The sequence below is a fragment of the Notamacropus eugenii genome, chromosome 6, assembly GCF_028372415.1.
Source record: "Notamacropus eugenii isolate mMacEug1 chromosome 6, mMacEug1.pri_v2, whole genome shotgun sequence".
Taxonomy (NCBI): domain Eukaryota; kingdom Metazoa; phylum Chordata; class Mammalia; order Diprotodontia; family Macropodidae; genus Notamacropus; species Notamacropus eugenii.
In genome coordinates, this window is record NC_092877.1 from 253,484,174 (window position 1) to 253,506,216 (window position 22,043).

Sequence of the window (22,043 nt, forward strand, 5' to 3'; positions counted from 1 at the left end):
AAATTGTTGTTGCTATTTACAAATTTAAAATGATACATAGTATCTCAAAGTCATATTTTGCTGAATGTCAGATAAGTATAAATTAGTATTTCACTCTTGAAATAGCACAAAGAAACATGCAAGTGTTTACTTTTTATTCTTATGAGTTTGGTAAGTCTCTATTGGCAAGTCAGAATTGCAACCCATATCTTTAAAAGACCTATACAAATATGTGAATACACACATATATGTAGATATATAGGTATACATATAAATATATATGCATATAAACACATTAAACACATACAAACATAGCACTACATATCTCTATGTGATGCTAAATGATTTGTTCTTCTGGATCCTTGTAGCCACAGTAAATCTCTAAATATTATTTAGAATTAATTGTGCTTTTTAATTCGCATCACATTGATGTTTGAATATTTTCTTCCTGTCTCCTACTCACTAAAAGTTTCCTTGTAACATTTTTTAAGAAAAATGAAAAGGGGAAAATATGTTGCTTAAAACCAACCATTCATTTTACTCTAACAGAATATGCAATATTTTATTATTCCATAACGAAAGTTTCCTAAAGGGTGATGCATTTTCTAAACTCTCCTCTTGAGTTTCCTCCATTTATCAATCAATTTCTTTCTTTTCTCCTTTCTTCCTTTCTTTTCCTTCCTTTCTTCTTCCTTTCTTTTTCTTTCTTTCTGTTATTTTTTTCTTTTTGTTCTTTCCATTTATATTTGTTAGATCATGTAGAGTTTTCTTTCTCAGTTATATTAATTCACATAATTATTCCTATGTTTCTCTGCATTTATATCCATTTCTTCTTTTGTAACACTAACTTTCTCTTATATTCCTGTAAAACTTGTTAAGCTCTTTCACGTTTGAAGGGTGTTAAAATACTTATTCAGTTTCTGAAACTTGATCAACCTATTAGACCTTAAAATCATGAGATGTTCTAGGATGCCTCTCACAATAATGTATTTTTTGCATTAAAACAGAGACTTTTTTTCATTTTCAATGATGTATGAAGATTCAAATGAATGCATGAAACGAAAATATTATATTGTATTATCTTATGTTATATTTTATATGATATTATATGATATTATATGACATGATATTATATGATGTTATATGACATGATATTATATTATATTATATTAATACTTTGCTTCCCTAGGAGCATTCTCAGTAGTAATGAACATCGTATACTTGTTTATCTTTGGACAACCTGACAAACATTTATTTGAAAAAGACCTGGAATTTTAATGTACGAATAGGTTAGTCTAGTCAAATATTTTCAAGAAGTAATGAGAACTGGCATTGCATTAAAAAGATCACAGTATATCACATAAGGAATGCTGTAGTGTTGTCAGTTTTCCTATACTCTATTTTAGTTATACTCTATGGTATTCAATTGTGGGCATCATTTTTTTTTGGAAAGAAATCACAAAAGTGTATTATCTCTATTTGTTCTAGTACTGATCCCCTCCCACACCTTTCTCCATAGTCAAGATGGAAAGTAGGATATCAAAAAGATTACAAACCATGTAAAATTAACATTATATGTAGCATGTGAGTATCGTTAAAGTGTGAAAACCTGCGTGGATATTCTAACTTTATTAAAATAACTTAAAAGTTGGTGGGTTGGAGCTGCATCCTTCTGTCAAAATCAATTTAAGATTTTGAATGTGATTTTGGAGATTGAATCCCAGATATTTTATGTTTTGAAGTTATTTGGATAGTATTTCGCTTCCTATTATTTTCTCTTTTTATTATTGACATATGTATAATAAAGAAATGCTGTTGACTTAGAGAACTTCTTTTGTAACTTGCAAGTTAACTGAAATTATTCATTACTTTAATTGAAAAAATACTGCTAATTTCTTAGGATTGTCTATGTAAATAATCATACTATTATAAATATATTCTTATATAAACTTGGAGAATACTTTATTAATATCAAATTTAACCTTTACAGAGCTAAAGAAAATAATAATATAATTCCTTAATTAAACAAAAGATATAGTTTTTCAGAAGAAATGATGAAAAGAGGCAATAATAGAGGGTGAAAGACATATTCATACCCTTACCCTGTGTAATATAAGGTATGATTATCAAAATGATCTGTTTGAGAAGGGAAGACATCTCACTCTGTTTCTTTGCATGGATGAAGGCCTGCAGGCTTAAAACATTGTATTACGATGCACATTTTTTATATGTTGGCTGTTTGGATAGTCATACAGAATATTCTCTCTGTCTCTCTCTGACTCTTTCTGTCTCTGTCTCTCTATCTTCCTCTCTTTTTGTTTATGTCTTTTCCTGTGTGTCTCTTTGTGTCTTGTCTCTATTGTAAGGAAATTGTTCCTTGATAAGGGCTAGAAGAAGGGATCCAGGGAGAAACCAAGATTATATCATCATAGCTTACTCTTTTAACAAAGGTCTTTAAGTTATACCTCTCAAAGAAACTTTTTTTATGATTTTTAACGTAGTCATGGGAGACATCTCATTGGAGGAAGGCCTTTATAAAGCAATGTTTTATTCTACTGAACCAGATTTTTTTTTCTTTTCAACAAATAATAAGCATGGACTTTGCCATCTCTATACATTTCGATCAACTGAGTGAATGCAAAAATGTGTTCTTCTGCTGGATACAATATTGAAAAACCTCTTGTTTTCTTGCATTCTTCCAGACTGATATTGTTATGTATGTAGATTATTCTTGTAAAATACTTGAAGCTATAGGAAACAAAACTTATGGTTAACAAGTTCTTTCTATTCTTTTAGTCACTATGTTTGGCTATGTTATATTTGATAACCTATGTTGTGATTAGGCTTGAGTTTTTATTTTCTAAGCCTTTGATATCCACTCTTCTTTCATATAACTCAATAACCAATGCCTTCTCTGTGCATATTTGTTCTACACTAGTTGTTTTCATCTTAATTTTTATTCAGGACCATTTTCTCTTCCTCATAAATCACATATGAGGTTATGATGCTAGATTCAAAATGTGATAACTATTGCTATTACTAGTAAAGATAAACTCTACTGGAAAATGAAAGGTTGTCTTGCAAGTCCTACTTGTTGTCAGACTTACAGTTTTATGCTTTAACTTGCTGATAATGACTTTGCTTATTTCTCAATCTAACTTGTCACTCCTATTTTTCTCACCAAGATTGCTGACGGTTTTTTGAGGAAATACTCTTCATAATCTTTCACTGTCTTCTTCCATAAGTTTTAACAAGAGATTTTTAATCTAAACTAGAGTTGCCTTTTGCCACTGTATCTTGATAACTGCCATGAAGACACAAATGTTGACTAAAACAGTTTCTGGAGTCTTTTGATTTCTTCATTAAGTCTGCTGATTTATATTTGTCTAAACTCCTTAATAAATCAAGATAATATGCATTTATTCATGTTCATTTATCAATTTCTTATTTTCAAGCTTCAACAATTTGTTTCAACATATTATATTACAATTGTTTTTATTTCCTATGCCTGTAATTTTTCCCAGCTTTAAGTAATTCCTTTCCCTGTTCAACCTCTGCATTAGCATTTAGAGCTCATTGACCTCCAAGATGATAAAGTCACAGGGAAGAATAAATGTTATTAAATTTATTCCAATCTTTTACCCACAGTGTTCTAAACTCTTGGATCATTAAGTTTTCTAAGACTTCAAATTTTACCGTGGTGTTGTTAGAACCTTGAGGAGTAGATAGGGACTAGAATTTGCCCTCCTAATTCAAGTCGAATGTTTATCACATTTTTTTCATATGAATTAATTTTATTTTTCACAATTGTCAAATCAAAATTATTTGGACAGATGATGTGTTTGGTTTTCAGCAAGTATACAAAATAAACGAGGATCTGATGAGAAATAGCAATATTATTCATATGGGAAAAAAGGAATAATGTATTTTCCATTTTAATCATCCCTGATTCTGTCCCACGATGCAGCTGAGAGCAACATCCTCACAAGAAGAGAAAGAAGCAAGCACAAACCTAATATCATGTAATTTTCAGTACATCAATACTGATTGATCTGAGTCAACAAAGTTATAGTTTTTTTTTTCAATTTGGTTAAATTTCTTCTAGTTGGAATCGTTAAGCCCTTTCTGAAATTGTTTTATCAAGACCACTTTATTTTATCTAATTTTTAAGCATGCAGTCAAAAGAAACTTCAGTGGTGGAATGGAGTCAAAATGACTGAGAGAAGCCTGGAAGCTGTCTGAGCTCTGCCCAGTTTCCCTCAAAAGCAATGTTAAATTAAGCCTCCCAATGAATTCTGAAGTGAAAGAATCCACAAAACGACAGAATGGAACAATCTTTTGGTCCAAGAAAACTTAGAAGGACTTCAAGAAAGTCTCACTTGGGTAGAAGGGGAGAGAGGTAGTGTTTGGGTAAGCCATAGAAGGCTCTTAGCCACAGTACAGATCAGCAACCTAGGTCCCCTGTCCTAGCTCATCACATGAATAACACAGCAGATTAACTGTGAGGCTTTGAGCCCAGCAGTGGAGGGCAAATTGCTAGCCCCAGAACCCAGGGCTCAACAGGCAAAACTAGGCTGGGCCATTACAGCACAGTGGTCAAGCCACCAGCACCTCAAGCTCCAGAGCAGAAAACCAGTAACCAGGCCCCTGGCCCCCAAATAAAAACTTTGGGAGACTGCCCTCTGTGCAGATTTGCAGAGTTCAACGTTTTTAAATGACCAAAAAAGAAATGAACCCTGATCATAGAAAGGTACTACAACAAAATAGAAGACAAAAAAAAAAAAAAAAAAAGAAAACCTCAGAAGGGGAGAACAATTTTACAACCTCATACAAACCACATGTAAAACCTCAAAGGGGAATGTGAATGAGTTCAAAAGAATTGTATTTTATTTTTTTTAAATATTTATAAAGCATTTTAATGCTTATGAAGAACTTTACAGACATAGGTCTCATCCAATCCTCATAGTAACCCTGTGAGGAATTATAAATATAGTCATTTTCATTTTCCAGATAAGGTGCAGCCACTTGTGATTTCAGGGGCAGGATTTGAACCTGAGCCCTCTTGACATGGAATAGTGGAAAGCACCTGATTTGACGTCAGACCTGGGTTCAGGTTGCAGATCTGCTGCTTATTATTTGTATAACTTTGGAACAGTCACTCCACATCTGTGGGCCTCAGATGACATGACCTCTAAATCCCTTTTCAAGTCTAAATCTATGACCCTCGTATGACAAATCCAGCCCTTTCTTCATCCATCACTCCCTGCTACCCCTGGGTAAATTGGATAAATACAGGAAAATTTTAACAGTATTCACCAGTGATGAGAAGGCTCCCAGGAATCTTTTCATAATACAATGAAATCACTTTTCACTGGATTGGTTTGAATCAGTTCAAAGTTTTGCCCATCCCACTTATAAGAGGATCATGGTATAATTTAGAGTTGTCAAGGACCTTCTAGTCCAAGCACTTCATCTTACAGATGAGGAAACTGAGGCTCAAAGAGGGCAAGTAAGTGCCTAAGGTCCCAGAGGTTTTAAGTGGCAAAGCCTAGATTTGAACCTTGATCTCGCTGTAAAAATGCAGCACTCTGACCATGGCACCACATTGTCATGGAGGAACTTGTCAAACCACTGGCCAGTTCTTTCATCTTGAATGTTTCCTACAGGTTCTTAAAGGTTTCTTTGTTCTCCAAGACAGACTGGGAGAAGCTCCTGATGCTGGTGTTCAGCCTGTGCTTGAGCTTCACATCTCTGTCTGGCTTCATGTGATAGAAATGCACAATGTCAGCTATTTCCTTGGCTCTTGGGAATCCCAACTTCTCATAAGCCTCTGGGGTGATCTTAGAGTCTTTAATCACTTTCCCCAAGGTCTTGGAGAGGATGTCTGCATACTGTTGAATTGTCAGGTCTTCTGCACTGAGTCCCACGGCCTTGCCCAGGAACACCTCTGGATACCAGAAGATCCTAGCAACTGCTGGTCCAAGGTCAGCAATGGAGATGCATCCATGAGGATGTTGTTCATAGGCAACAACAAATTGTAGTAGTCACCATCAGATGTCTTCATGAGTTTTCAGAAGGTTAGAAAGTTTTCAAAGTCTGCAGCTACCCTGATGCTGGTCATGGGCACTGTAAAATTCCAGAAGTATTCTCTCACTTCTCCTTTCCCATCAAAGTGTGGCACCTCTAGCTCCCCTTCTTGACATTCTCCAGACCACTGAACACAATGTGCTTCAAGCCCAGCTGTTCACTGACATTTGCTACTACTTTCCCCTGCTGCAATTCCTTCTCCTTGTTAAAGTTATCCCAGTAGCTGGTCACTAGGAAGGTCCCATAGGTGTTTTTTAATGCTTCCTTCACAGGCCTTGGTCATTCAGGTCACACATCACCACTTCAGCTCCCAGGTCTTGTAGGGTCAGGGAAGCAGGTCTGGTCACATCCCGAGTCAATGCTCGTACAGAAACATCTTTGCCCTTCAAAGCGATGCTGGCAACAGAACCTCCCTAAGAACCTGTCACCCTGAACACAATGCTGATTTTCTTGCCTGCTATGTTCACTATCAGAGGAAGGACTGTTTGTGAGGCTTTTCCTTATCCAGCTGCAGCCAAAAAGGATTTTAAAAATCAGATAAGAGGGAAAGAAGAAAAAATGGAAAATAAAATGAGAGATATAAAAGAGAGAGAGTCAACAGCTTGAAAAAGGAAGGACAAAAATTGACTGAAGAAAACAGCTCTTTCAAAAGCAGAGTTTGCCAAGTGGAAAAGGAGGTAACAATGTTAACTGAAGAAAAAGTTGGGTAAAGAAATGTCTTACCATATAAGGTAATAGGAAGAGAAAGGGGAAAGAAAAGCGTGGGGGCAGAATGGTAATGGACAAGATGATAGAGATGATGACAGATTAAGGAAGGCTTTGGTCAAAATCAAAACATTGGGAAAGAGGGACAGGGTGAAAGGAGAGAGAAAAGTATAAGCACGAGGGGAAATAACATGGAAGGAAGTACATGGTATTCATAACTGTAAATGTGAATGGGATGAATTCTCCCATAAAACAGCAGTGGATAGCAGAATGGATTAAAGCCCATAATCCTACAATATGACCTTTACAAGAAACATATTTGAAAAAGAGAGATAAACACAGAGTAAAAATAAAATATTAGGGAAGAACATATTATGCTTCAGTGAAGTTAAAATAAAAAAAGAAAGAAACAGCAGGGATAGCAATCCTGATCTCAGACAAAGCAAAAGCAAAATTAGATATAATTAAAAGAGATAAAGAAGGAAATTGCATCTTGTCAAAAAGTAGTACTGACAATGAAGAAGTAGCAATACTAAACCGAGGTGTATCGAGTATCCAAATTTTTAGAGAAGTTAAAGGAGCTATAGAAGGAAAGTGTCAGGAAAACTATACTACTGGGGAGGGGGGGAGGGTGGTTTCCAACCATCTCCTCTGAGAACCAAAAACATCTAACCACCAAATAAACAAGAAAGGAGATAAGGAGGTCAATAATAAACACCAACACCAGGATCCTTCACATGCCTTTGTATTTCCAGCAGAACCAGCAGATACCAGCTTGGAAAACCACCATATACAGAGACCCTGTCCCAGGAGGGCAAGAACTGTCTAGGAGACAAACCTCTGTGCATTTCAGTACAACCTCCAAAGGGCAGGAATCCTCCAGCAACAGAACTTCACATCCTTCAGTATGATCCCGCCAGGCAAGTATCCCTCTATGGTCAGACATTATTTTCTGCTCTGGCATAGCCCCAGGAGGGCAGGAATCCTTTCACAATGGACCTCCACTTGAATGAGCCTCGCCCAGGGCTGTTTGTCATTCAAAAGAAGCCAAATGTTCAATAAGGAAAGTAAAAGTAAAATTGGGAAAATAAATGAGAGATATGCAAGAGAGAGTCAACAGCTTAGGAAATGAAGGACAAAAACTAATGGCAAGAAAAAATTTCTTAAAAAAATACAATAGGCAAAATAGGAAAAAAAAAATTACTGCAGAAAAAAAAAAACCCTTAAAAAGTAGAATTGTTCCCCCAACTGATAAATGGTCAAAGAATATGAACAGGCAGTTTTCAAAGACAGAAATTAAAGATATCCACAGTCATATGAAATAATGCTCTAAATCACTATAGATTAGAGAGATGCAAATCAAAACAACTCTGAGGTACCACATCACACCTGTCAGATTGGCAAACATGACAGAACAGTTGGATGATAAATGTTGCAGAGGATATGGGAGAGTTGGAACACTAATTCATTGTTGGTGGAGCTTTGAGCTGATCCAACCATTCTGGAGGACGTTTTGGAACTATGCCTAAAGGAATATGAAAATATGCACACCCTTTGACCCAGAAATATCACTTCGAGGTCTGTAGACCCAAGAGATCATAAAAATGGGAAAGGGTCCCACATGTACAAAAATATTTATAGTAACACTCTTGGTGGTGGCCAAGAACTGGAAATCAAGGGGATGCCCTTCAATTGGGGAATGGCTAAAGAAATTATGGTATATGAATGTAATGGAATACTATTGCTCTATAAAAAATGATGAACAAGAAGACTTCAGAGAGGCATGGAAAGATTTAAATGATGTGATGCGGAGCGAAAGGAACAGAACTAGGAGAACTTTGTGCAAGCAAAGACCACAGTGTGTGAGAGATTTCCTGGTAGACTTGGAACTTCATTGCAATACAAGGACTTTAAAAAAAAAATTCCCAATGGTCTTTTAAAGGAAAATGCCTTCACCATACAGTGAAAAAAGTATGGAATTCAAAGGCAGAATGTAGCAGATCACGTTTTGGTTTGTTGTATAATTTCTCCTATTCATTTCAATTCTTCTATGCAGCACAATTGTAGAGAAAATGTATTTAATAGGAATGTATGTGAAGAACCTATGTAAAATTGTATGCTGTTTTGGGGAAGAAGGGGAAAGGTAGGGGGAAGGAGGGAAAAAAGAACTCTAAGTTATATGGTATCTATTTTGGAACACTTTAAATAAACAAAATTAATGCAAATAAATAAAAAAAATATTAAAAAAAAAGTAGAATTGGTCAAATGAAAAAGGAGGCACAGAAGCTAACAGAAGATAGCAATTCCTTAAAAATTAAAATTGGGCAAGTGGAAACTAATGAATCTGAAATATCATGGATCAGTCAAACAAAATCATAAGAATGAAAAAAATAGAAAAAAATGTAAAATAACCCAGTGAAAAACTGACCTGGAAAAATTGATCCAGGAGAGACAATTTAAAAATTATTGGCCTAACTTAAAGCCATAATCTACAAAAGAAAAAAGAGCCTGGAAATCATCTTTCAAAAAATCATCAAGGAAAACTGCCTTGATGCCCTGGAATGAAAGAATAAAATTGTCACTGAAAGAAAACACCAATGACCTACAGAAAGAGATATCAAAATGACAACTCCAAGGAACACCAAAGTCAAATTAGAGAATTATCAGGTCAAGGAGAAAATACAGCAACCAGTCACAAAGAAACACTTTGAATATAGGCGATCCATATAGTCAGGATTATGCAGTACCTAGCAGCTTCTACATTAAAGAATGAGAAGGATTGGACTGTGATATTCTGGAAGATAAATGGACTTCAATTGTAATAAAGTATCAATTATCCAGCAAAATTTAGCATAATCTTTCAGGGTAGAAGATGAACATTCAATGAAATAGTGAACTTCAAATTTTCCTGAGGAATAGCTCAGAACTGAACAGAAAATTTGATCTTCAAATAAAAGGCTAAAGAGAATATATAAAGTTGAACAGGAAAGGGAAAAAGAAAAGTCTCAATAAGGATAAACAGTTTAAATCACTAGATGGGAAGATGACACTTGTAACTCTTAATAACTATATCTGTATTATGACATTTGGAAAGGTATACATAGAGAGAAGGTGTGAGTATAAGCAGACTTTGATGTGATGATAAAAAAATATTTAAGAGTTCAAAAAATGTACTGGGTCAAGAGGAAAATATGAGTCAGAAAAGTGTAATAACATCACATGAAATGGCACAAAGACTTTTCACAGTAGAGGGAAAGAAAGAAGGGAGGAAAACATTGTTTGAACCTTACTGTCATCAGATATGGTTCAAAGAGGGAATAACAGACACACATAATTGGGGACAGAAATCTACCTTACTCTTTAGAAAGTAGGAGGGAAAGGGGAAATAAAAGTAAGGAGGTGGCTAGAAGGGAGGGCAGAAAGGATGCAAGAAGTAGTGAGGGAAAGGGGATGGCAAAGATAGGGTAAAAGTACAAGGCAGGAAGTGAAGCAAAAAAAAAAAAGCAGGGGTAGCAATACTGATCTCAAAGCAAAAAAAAAAAAGATATAATTAAAAGAGATAAGGAAGGAAACTACATTCTAGTAAAAGGTATCATTGCCAATGAAGTAATGTCAATACTAAACATATAAGCACCAATTGGTACAACAATCAAATCCTCAAAAGAGAAATTAAGGGAGTTAAAAGAAGGAATAGACCGCAAAAGTATGCTAGTGGGGTAGCTTAACTCCCTCTTGTCAGAACTAGATAAATCCAACCACAAAATAAACAAGACAGAAGTTAAGGAGGTGAAGAGAATCTGAGGAAAGTTATCTATGGTAAACATCTGGAGAAAACTGAACATAAATAGAAAGGAATACACCTTTTTCTCAGTGGTGCATGGCACCTACACAAAAACTTGCCTTGTAGTTGGGAAAAAAAACCTTCGCACTCCAATGCAGAAAAACTGAAATATTTAATGTATCCTTTTAAGATCATGATATGATAAGACTCACATGTAATAAATGGCCATGGATAGACTGACTAAAACTTAAATGGAAATTAAATAATCTAATCATAAAGAATGAGTGGGTCAAAAAACAGATCATCAGAACAATCAATAACTTCATTCGAGAGAATGACAATAATAAGACAACATACCAACACTTATGGGATACAGACAAATCAGTTCTTATGGGATATATTATATTTCTACATGCCTAGACTAATAAAATGAGAAAGAGAAGATCAATGATTTGGGCATGCAACTAAAAAAGGTAGAAAAAGAACTAACTAAAAATTGCCAATTAAAAACCAAAGTAAAAATTCTGAAAACCAAGGCAAGACTAATAAAATTGAAAGTAAGAAAACTGTTGAATAATATATAAAACTAAAAGTTGTTTTTATGGGGTAAAACAAAATAATAAATAAACCTTTGTATTATGATAAAAAAAGAACAAAACCAAATAACCAGTATCAAAAATGAAAAAATATGAATTCATGAACAAAGAAGTGGAAACACTAATTAGGAGCTATTTTGCCAACTTTATGCCAAAAAATCTGACAATGTTAATGAAATGAATCAATATTTAGAAAAAATATTAATTGCCCAGACTAACAGAAGAGGAAATAATATACTTAGCAACCCCATTTCACAAAAGGGAATTGAACAAGCTATGAATGAACTCAATAATAAAAAATTTTCCTTGGCCAGATGGATTTACAAATGAATTCAACCAAATATTTAAAGATCAGTTATTTCAAATACTATACAAACTATTTGTAAAAATAGGTGAAGAAGGAATCCTACCAAATTCTTTTTATGATACAAATATAGTACTGATACTTAAATTGGGAAGAGCCAAAACAGAGAAAGAAAATGATAGACCTATTTTCCTCATGAATAAAATCCTTCGTGAATGCAAAAGTTTTAAATAAATTAGTAGCAAAGAGATTACAGTAACTTTTTAGGAAGACAATGTACTATGATCCATTAGAATTTATACTAGTAATCAACACTAGTTCACTATTAGGAAAACTTTTAGCAAAATTGACCATATCAATAACAAAATTAATAGATATATGATTATTTCAATAGATACAGAATAAAAGCTTTTAAGAAACTACAGATTATATTTTTAAAAGAAAGTATTCCTTTTAAAAACACTAGGGAGCAAAGAAATCATTAAAATGATAAGCAACACTTATCCAAAACCATCAGCATACATTACATGTAATGGGGATAATTCCCGTTAAGATCAGATGTGAAACAAGGATGTCCACTACCAAGTCTGTTACTAAATATTGTACTAGAAATGTTAGCTTTAGAGAAGAAAAAGAAATTGAAGAAGAGTAGGCAATGAAGAAGCAAAGCTATCACTTTTTGCAAATGATATGATGGTACACTTAGAGAATCAAGCAAAAAGCTACTTTAAATAACTAAAAACATCAGCAAAGTTGCAAGATATAAAATAAATCCACATAAATCATTAGAATTTCCATATGTTACCAAGAAAACCGAGGAACAAGAGGTAAACAGAGAAATTCCATTTAAAATAACTGTAGACAATACAAAATATTTGAATGTTTACCTTCCAAGACAAGCCTAGGAACTAGGTGAACAAAATTACAAAATGTTTTTCACACAAATAAAGTCAGAACTAAATAACTGGAAAATATCAGCTGCTCATGGGTGGACTAAGCTAATAAAATAAAAATGACAGCTTGACAAATTATTTTACTTATTTAGTGCCATGCCAAGCAAACTTCCAAAAGGTTTTTTTTATAGATCTAGAAAAAGTAACAAAATTTTTCTTGAAGAACAAAAGGTCCCGAAGAGCAAGGGAATTCATTAAAAGAAATGCAGTGGAATATGACCTGTTCTACCACATCTCAAACTGTATTATAAAGCAGTAATTATCAAAAATACATAGTAGGGGCTTAGAAATACAGTGGTAGATCATTGGAAAAGGTTGGGTGCACAAGACATAGAAATGAATAACTATAAAAATCTACTGTTTGACTAAATCCAAAGACCCCAGCTTCTGGCATAAGAAATCATTATTTGACAAAAAAAAAATAAAAAAAAAACCTGCTAGGAAAACTAGAAACTGCAATGGCCAAAACTAGGCATAGAATGACAACTTACACTCTGTACCAAGGTACAGTAAAATGGGTGCAAAATTTTAGATGTAAAGTATGACACTATTGGCAAATTAGGAGATCAAGGAATAGTTTACCTCTCAGATTTATGGAGAATGGGTGAATTTATTACCAGACAAGAGACAGAGAACCTTATGAAATGCACAATGGATAATTATGATTACAGTAAATTACAAAGGTTTTGTACAAACAAAGCCAAAGCAATCAAACAGAAATCTTGGAAAAAATTTTTATGAGCAGTGCGTTGATAAAGACTTCATTTCTCAGAGAACTGAGTCAGATTTATGAGAATACAAGTCATTCTACAGTTAACAAATGGTCAAAAGTTATGAGCAGGCAGTTTTCAGATGTAGTAATTAAAGCTATCCACACTCATATGAAAAATCACATATGAATCACATATCACAATTTTCTGAAGAGAAATGCAAATTGAAACAACGCTGAGGTTCTACATCACACCTACCAGATTGACTCAGAAGATAAAACAAGAAAAGGATAACTGTTGGAGGGGATGTTGGAAAATTGGAACACAAATGGATTGCTGGTGGAGTTATCAACTGATCCAACCATTCTGGACAGCAATTTGGAGCTATACCAATATGGTTATAAAACTGTATATGCTTTGATCCAACAATATTACTAATATGTCAGTGTCTTAAAGAGATTATAAAAAAAGGAAAAGGACCTAACTGTACAAAAATATTTATAGCAGCTCTTTTGTGGTGGCAAAGAATTAGAAATTTAGGGGATGCCCATCAATTGGAGAAGAGTTGAACAAGTCGTGAATTTTAGTGAATTAATATAATAAAATATTATTGTACTATAAGACTTGATGAGCAGGCAGACTTCAGAAAAACTTGGAAAAACTTACATGAACTAATGTTCCATGAAATGAGCAAAATCAGGGGAACATTTTAGAAAGCAACAGTAATGTTATTCAAAGATCAGCGTTGATAGAATTAGTTCATCTCAGTAATGTGTGGATCCTAGTCAACTCCAAAACACTGATGATGGAAAATGCTATCCATATCCAGAGAAAGAATTATGGTGTAGGAATGTAGATCAAAGCATACAATTTCTCTGTCTCTGTCTCTGTCTCTGTCTCTGTCTCTGTCTCTGTCTTTGTCTCTCTCTCTCTCTCTCTCTCTCTCTCTCTCTCTCTCTCTCTCTCTCTCTCTCTCTCTCTCTCTCTCTCTCTCTCTTCCTCTTCTTTCTAGTGCTTTTTCGCTTCCAATTCTTCCTTACAACATGACTAATGTGGAAAAAAGTTTTAAAAAAAGAAAGGAATAATGGTCACTAAGTAAGTTTAGCATGCAAATAAATGAGAACCATTATAAGTGGATATTGAATATGGTGTAAGAACTGCTCTGTGAAAGGAAGATTAGGCCTACTACGTATGAGTTCAGAAAGAAAAAAAAGGGAGTAATTGATAGAAATTACAAAGAAATAAATTTATGCTTGGTATAATTAAATATGTTGTAATTAAAACTATCAAATGTGAAATAGACAGTCCATATTTTCCCATAATACCAATCTTAAATTCTGTAAAATGGTTAGTGGGGCATGATGAAGAAGGAATTCTTTTTCACTAAGAGTTTTGATGAAAGGACGAAATAAGTTCCTTCACATTCTGAAAATCTATGATTTTAATAATCTCAATGACCTTTATATAGTTCAGTTCACAGACTTGGTAACCGCCCTCAGCGGTATTTCAGCATGTAGGCAAAACAACAGTGTGTGAATAATTAGCCAGGGAACCTCGAAACTAAGACAGAGCAAGTGATGGCACAGGCAATAGGTAAAGTTAGCATGTACAAGAATTGGTATAAATGGAACACAAGCTTAGTTAGGGTCGTGTCAGGTGCACAGAAATCTGAGATCTGAATAGAGTAATGGAAAAATCACTTGATCTGAAATCAGAAGAGATAGGTATAAAATGTCCTTATTGATCATGTGACCATGGGCTAGTTAGCTAACCATTCTGATCCTCAGTTTCACTGTTAATAAAATGGACATAATGCTTACGTTATGTACCTATTAGACTAATATGAAAATTACAGTATCATAGCATGTGAAATAATTTTGAAAATAAAAAATGTTTAAAAATATCAATCATTGTAATCAGACCTCAAGGGATAGAGAGTTGACCTCTGAGTCGGGAGCACTTTGCTCCAAGTCCTGTCTGTACTACTGTCTCTGCTACTAAATAATACATAAGATGGTCAGATAGAGATCAGTTGTCATTCTTGTTCATTTTAGGCAGGTTTTTATATAGAAAGGGATTGAGAAAGAAAAAATCAGATATTCTCCACCAAAATGTCAAAAGAGATTTTGTTTGTTTAATATAAGTGAAACATATTTATTATTATGTAGTGGACATTAATATTTCCCAAAATTAGCAAGGAATGTTTATTTTTCTTATGCTGTGAAAGTATTAAGGATATTACCTCATAATTGAGTAGACAACTGGAGAGCTTTAGAAAAATAATCTTGTTTATTAAATCTGTGGTATGTAGAATCTGTTTATGAGAACTTAATTTAATTCACAGGGAAACAATTTGTGTACCTAAAATTTCATTGCTAGAATTAAATGGAAGTGAATCTTACACTAGACAAAATAATGTTGAGTTTATAAATTTTTTCTTTCAATGCTTTTATAATTTCAATTTAAAATCATTTGTACTTTTCAAAATTCTGTTGCCCTTATGAAATTAAAAAGATATGATGAACTTTGGATATGATTTTAATTGTGGAAATACTCTATAGTAAACAAATATTTTGTTATTGAATAAATCAGTGCATATACATTCAATCTGTTGTTTTCACCTTTTTCTTCTCAACTGGGCCATTTTCATTTTTTGGATGTCTTTCTACTGTTACTTTTGTATATTTAATTTAGTCATAGCTTCATATTACCTCAGACCTAGACAACTGCAATGACCTTTAAATTGGCATCTCATTCCCAAGTATCTTTCCCTTCCAATATTTAATCGACTCTGCTTAATGCTAAAGTGATATTCCTACACCAAATTTCTTATTATCCCCCCAACTCATAAGTTTCAACAGATTTTAATTCTAAGATCAAATATAAAATGTTCTTCTTTTTCAAATCCTTCACAATCTGATATATTACTACCTATTTGGTGTAGCCAAAGATTGACCAATGAAGTCAGTTTATAAGTGTACAGAGTACCACTGATGTGGTTTTTACTTCCAAGAAGCTTGGAAGTCTAATTCCAGGATGCATGCAATAGAAGGTCCTCAGAGTGATTTAAAAAAATATATATATATACATATATAATTAGGCATTGTAAATGGTTCTGGTAAACCAACCAGATGATGCACAGCATTCTTCCTATGCAGCTGCAGATGTGAAATTGGATGTACATTCAAAAGAGTCTTGGCTTTGTTGTCTTAATGAGAGTTCCTCATTTTATTCCTTCACTACCAATATCTGTTGAGCAACAATGCTGAAGAGAAACCTTGGCCTTTCTCCTTCTAAAAACATAATAGTGACTTTTTGAACCCAATTCAGAAATAGTTGAAAAACGGATTTATCTTGGGAAAATGTCATATTTTTTAACTTGATGGGAATGCTATGTCATTAGAGGACAAGGTATTATGAAGGAGTTTGTGATCATTAGATGTTGTGGAGAAATGTCAGTACTTCTTTTCTTGCTACATCTTTGAAGCAAACATTATTTTAAAAAAAAAGTTTACTAAAACTGGTGATATGGAAATAGAGTTCCATGTAAGTGTCTTACATCAATTGAGGCAGTGGCAAGAAATGTAATGAATAGATGCTTCAGCTGACAGTATTACAAAAGCGAGTAAAAAAGTGGAAAATAAATTATAGACAAATATTACAAGTGAATATTCATTGAAAAACTTTTAATAAAATGAGGAAAGAAATGGAAAGGAACCTTATCTCCAATTATATAGAAAGCTTGCTGAAAGTTTTAGGTAGATACGACTTATTTACCATTTTAAGGAAGGCTTCATTCATTTCCATACTCGCTAGTGTTTTTAATAGAATGCATGCTATATTTTCTCAAAAGCTTTTTCTATATCTATTGAGATAATCATATGGTTTCTGTTAGGTTTCTTGTTCATATGATCAATTACACTGAGAGTTTTCCTAATAAAAGATCAGCCCTCCATTCCTGGCCTAAATCCTACTTGATCAAAGTATATTATTCTCCTGATAATTTGCTTTAATCTTTTTGCTCATATTCTACTTAAAAATTTTGTATCTATATTCATTAAGGAAATTGGTTTACAATTTTATTTCTGTTTTGGCTCTTCCCAGTTTAGGTATCAGTACCATGTTTGTATCATTAAAAGAATTTGTTAGAACCCTTCTTCACTAATTTTCTCAAATTGCACATATAATATTGGAATAAATTGTTCTTTAAATGTTTGATTGCAATACCAATGCGATACCCGTAGCAGTCACTATGAAAATCCATGCATACTCCCAGAGTAAATTCACAAAATATAAACAACTCTCTTCCTCAAAGATGAAACCAAGTTATTTATTCAGATACCAGAAAGCTGAATCCACCATGGTAACAAATAAGTTTATAGACATCACCATTCCAGGAGCACCAACATCTCTGAGTATTTCCTTGGTTAAGTCTTCCCACAAAGAAGTGCCTTAGGCAAAATTCTTCCATCTCTCACTCACCCTAGCAGCTCTGACTCAGCTCTGCCTCACTCTCTCCCAGTTCTACCTCACTCCCACTTCCTGCTTCACCCATTTGGCAAACTCCTCTCACCTTCACGTGACACAGGATCCTTCTGACTCAGGCTTCATCACAGCAATCAGCTGGACCTGAGATTAAAGCAAGTCTTATAGGCCTATTAATGGGCAGGAAACATCTTCCCACTCCATTAGCATTACAGTGATAGAATGAGATTATAAATCCATCTGGCCCTGGATATGTTTTCCTAAGGAGTTCATTGATGGTTTGTTCAATTTCTTTTTCTGAGGTAGGGTTATTTACTCATTGGTAGTGAAGTCACCCTTTTCATTTTTGATACTGGTAATTTGGTTTTATTGTTTCTTTTGGAAATCAAATTGACCAAAGCTTTATCAATTTTATTGTTTTTTTTCCATAAAACCTGCTCTTAGTTTCATTCATTAGTTCATTAGTTTCCTTAATTTTAATTTTATTAATCTTACTTTGGCTTTCAATATTTCTAATTTGTTTGTTAATTGAGAATTTCTAGTTTTTTTCTTTTTCTAATTTTTTTTTCTGTTTCATGGCCAATTTTTGAGCTCCTCTTTTGCTATTTTATTCATGTAAACATTCAAACATATAAAACTTGCCCTAAGAACGACTTTTCCTGCATGCCATAAGTTTTGGAAGGTTGTGTCATTATTGTCATTCTCTTCAATGAAGTTGTTGTTTCTATAGTTTGCTGTTTAACCCACTCATTCTTCAGGATCAGATTATTTACTTTCCAATTAATTTTATTCCATCTTTCCTGGCTCTTTATTACATAAAAATTTATTGCATCATGGTCTGAAAATGATGCATTGACTATTTCTGCCTTTCTGCTCTGAACTGTAAGGTTTTTATGTACTAATATATGGTCAATTTCTGTGTATGTACCATTAAGAAAAAGATTTATTTCTTTCTGTTTCCATTCAGGTCTCTCCAGAGGTCAATCATATTTACCTTTTCTAAAATTCTATTCACCTCCTTAACTTCTTTCTTGTTTATGTTGTGGTTAGATTTATCAAGTTCAGAAAGTGGGAGGTTGAGGTCTGCCACCAGGATAGTTTCTGTATCTATTTCTTCCTGTAACTACCTTAACTTATCCTCTAAGAATCTGGATGTTATACCACTTGCTGCATATATGTTTAGTAACTATATTACTTCATTGCCTATGATGCTTTTTAGCAGGATATAGTTTCCTTATCTTTTTTGATTAGATCTAATTTTACTTTTGATTTGTCAGAGATTAGGATTGATACCCCCCTTTTTTTTACATCATCTGAAGCATAATATATTCTATTCCAGCCTTTTACCTTTACCCCGTGAATGTCCTGCTGTTTCAAATGTGTTTCCTGTAAACAACATATTTTTGGATTATGATTTTTAATACATTCTGTTATCCACTTACATTTTATGGAAGAGTTCATCCAATTCACATTCACAGCTATGGTTATTATCTGTGTCTTTCTCACTATTCCATTTCTTCCATTTATTCTTTTGCTTCTCCTTTCTCCCTTACACTCTTGAATAGTTTTGTTTTTGACCACCACCTTCCTCATTCTTCCCTCACTTCTATCATCTCCTTTCCCTTTTCTTTCCTTTTTCCCACACTACTTCTTCTCTCCCTTTTTACAGCTCCCTCTCTTTGCCCACACTTTCCTCTCTTACTGCAAGTTACATTTCTATATCTAAGTGATTATTTTATTCCATCCTTCAATCAAATCACGAGAGTAAACTTCAAACAATGCTCATCTCCCTCCCTCTTTTCCCTGTTATATGTTTTTTGTGCTTCTTCATGTGATGTCATTTGTGTTTTGCTGCTGCCTCCTTTCATCTTCTCCCATTGCAATCCCTTTGCACTCCTTACTTAGGTTATCATCTCATCTGTTAATTTATAACCACATCCTCCATCTATGAATATGCCTTTTAAATGATGTACTAAGAATATAATTGTCAGGATTTACAAATATTATCCTTCCATGTAGGGATGCAAACAGTTTTCTTTTATTGAATAACACATTTTTTTGTTTTGTTTTGTTATGTTTTCCATTTTTCATTCCTCTCTTGAGTCTTGTATTTGAAGATCAAATTTTCCCTTGAGCTATTGCCTTTTCATCAGGAAGTTCTGGTAGTCCCTTATTTCATTGAATATCCAGCTCCTTGTCTAAAAGATATACCTGGTTTTGCTGGGTAATTGATCCCTGGTTGTGGTTCAAGCTCCTTTGCTTTACGGAATATCGTATTCTAATGCCTCCAATTCTTTAATGTAGAAGGTGCAAGATCCCGCATGATCATAACTGTAATTCCACAAAATTTGAATTGTTTCCTTATTGCTCTTTGTACTATTTTGTCCTCGAGCTTTTAACTCTTAAATTTGGCTGTGATATTCCTTGGCGATTCTAATTTGGGATATCTTTCAGGAAGTGATCAGGGGATTCTTTTAATGACTATTTCATTTCCTGGCTTTAGGATCTCAGAGCAGTTTTCTTTGATAATTTCTTGGAAGATATCTTCCATGCCCTTTTTTCCTTCATTACTTTCCAGGAGAGCAATAATTCTTATATTATTTCTCCTGGATATATTTTAAAGGTCACTTGTTTTTCCAATGAGATATTTTATGTTTTCTTCTGTTTTTTTTCATTCTTTGATTTTGTTTGACTGATTCTTGATGCCTCATAGAGTCATTAACTTCTGCCTGCGCAATACTGATTTTTGATGAAATGCTTTCTTCTGCTAGCTTTCACCCCTCCTTCTCCATTTGGCCAATTTTACTTTTTAGGTAGTTATTTTCTCCTTCCAGGTCTTGTATCTCCTTAACCATTTGACCAATTGTACTTTTTAATGAATTATTTTCTTCAATAGTTTCTTTTTTTTCCCATTTTGTCAATTGCATTTTTAGTAAGATTGCTCAATTTTTCTTCTCCTCCTTAATTTGAGTTTTAAAATCCTTGAGCTCTTCGAAGAATGTTTTTGGGGTATGAGACCACTTTGAAGTCCCTTTTGGAGTTCCACATGTGGGTATAATGTCAATGCTGTCCTCTTCTGAATTCATATTTTGTTCTTCCTTGTCCCCATAGTAAAAATTTATGGTCTTTGCTTTTCTAATTTTCTTTTGCCTGTTGTGATTGTCTTTTTCCTGGTTTTAAAAGTGAATCTCTACTTCTGGGTGATAGGGTGCTCTATCCCATGCTTCTTGTGCTGAGGCATAAAGTTTGCAGTAGGTAATATGACAGAGGGTGTGACTGCTAGAAGTTTTCTCTTCCCCAAGAGCTGTGCTAGAACATAGGTAGGTACAGCTGCTTGACACTAGCCTGTTTCATTTGGTGTCTAATGATTCTCCTATTTGTATAAAGGCACACCTGGTGTCCTGCTGTTGGTGCTTGCTGGCTCCAACACTCTGAGGCTTGGGATCTTCCACTGGTTAGCTGAGGTGGGGCTTGTTTTTGGCTTGCTTGAATGTCTCCCATTCTGTATTGGCTCCCTTCAACCATAGCAAGAGGCTAATTCCTCAAGCCTCTTGAGCTAAAAGACTGCAGTGCCCTTTTGTCTGCCTCCACTAATCAATAATTTTTCTTAGGGCAATATTCTCTGTGTTTTACAAAATAAACAAAGGGGGTTGAGAGCACTTACTGTTTATACTGGGAATTGCCCCTGTGGTCAGTGACTCAGTCACCTGTGGTTTAATCCAGTTCTTCTATGGCTGAGCCTGTGCTGGTACAGCCTACATGCTCTTTACCCCTGTACCAGTCTGCTGCAACAGATTCTTCTTGTCCATCCCCCCAGGTTGTCTTGGGCTGGAAATCTGGCATCTCTATCTCATTGTGGATTTTGTCACTCCAAAATCCACTCACATTCACCCCTTAGAGTCACTTGAAGGAATTTGTGAGAGAGGTCAGGCGAGTCCCTCCTTTCTAAAGTTGTTTATTTTTGGCCAAAAATAAATATAATAAAACTAAGATTAAAAGGGAACAAATTAAATAAAAGAAAATATTTAAAGCAAGTTTTTCTAAAAATAGAGGTTTAATTTCCAGGCTATATAAGGAACTGGTTAAATTTTATACCAACAAAACCACTTCTCAAAAAACAAATAGTGTGAGGATATAAATATGAAGTCTTCAAGGGTAGAAAATCAGCCTAAGTTATAACAATATGGAAAATGTATCTAAGTAATTAATAATTAGAGAAAACAACAGAAATTCTGTTCTGAATCTATAGCTCATATGCATTCGACTGGAAAATTAGACAGAGAGAGAAAAGAAGAAGACGAAGAAGAAGAAGAAGAAGAAGAAGAAGAAGAGGAAGTAGTAGTAGTAGTAGTAGTAGTAGTAGTAGTAGTAGTAGTAGTAGTAGTAGTAGTAGTTAAGGAAGGAAGGAAGGAATGAGGGAACAAAGGAATGAAGGAAAGAAGA

The 22,043-nt window shown here is 34.2% G+C and overlaps 1 pseudogene; it reads right to left on the reverse strand.

Annotated features, from left to right (window-relative positions):
* Window positions 1-5,639: 5,639 nt before the first annotated feature.
* Window positions 5,640-21,443, reverse strand: LOC140512320 (nmrA-like family domain-containing protein 1 pseudogene; annotated as a pseudogene).
* Between the last annotated feature and the right edge of the window lie 600 nt (window positions 21,444-22,043).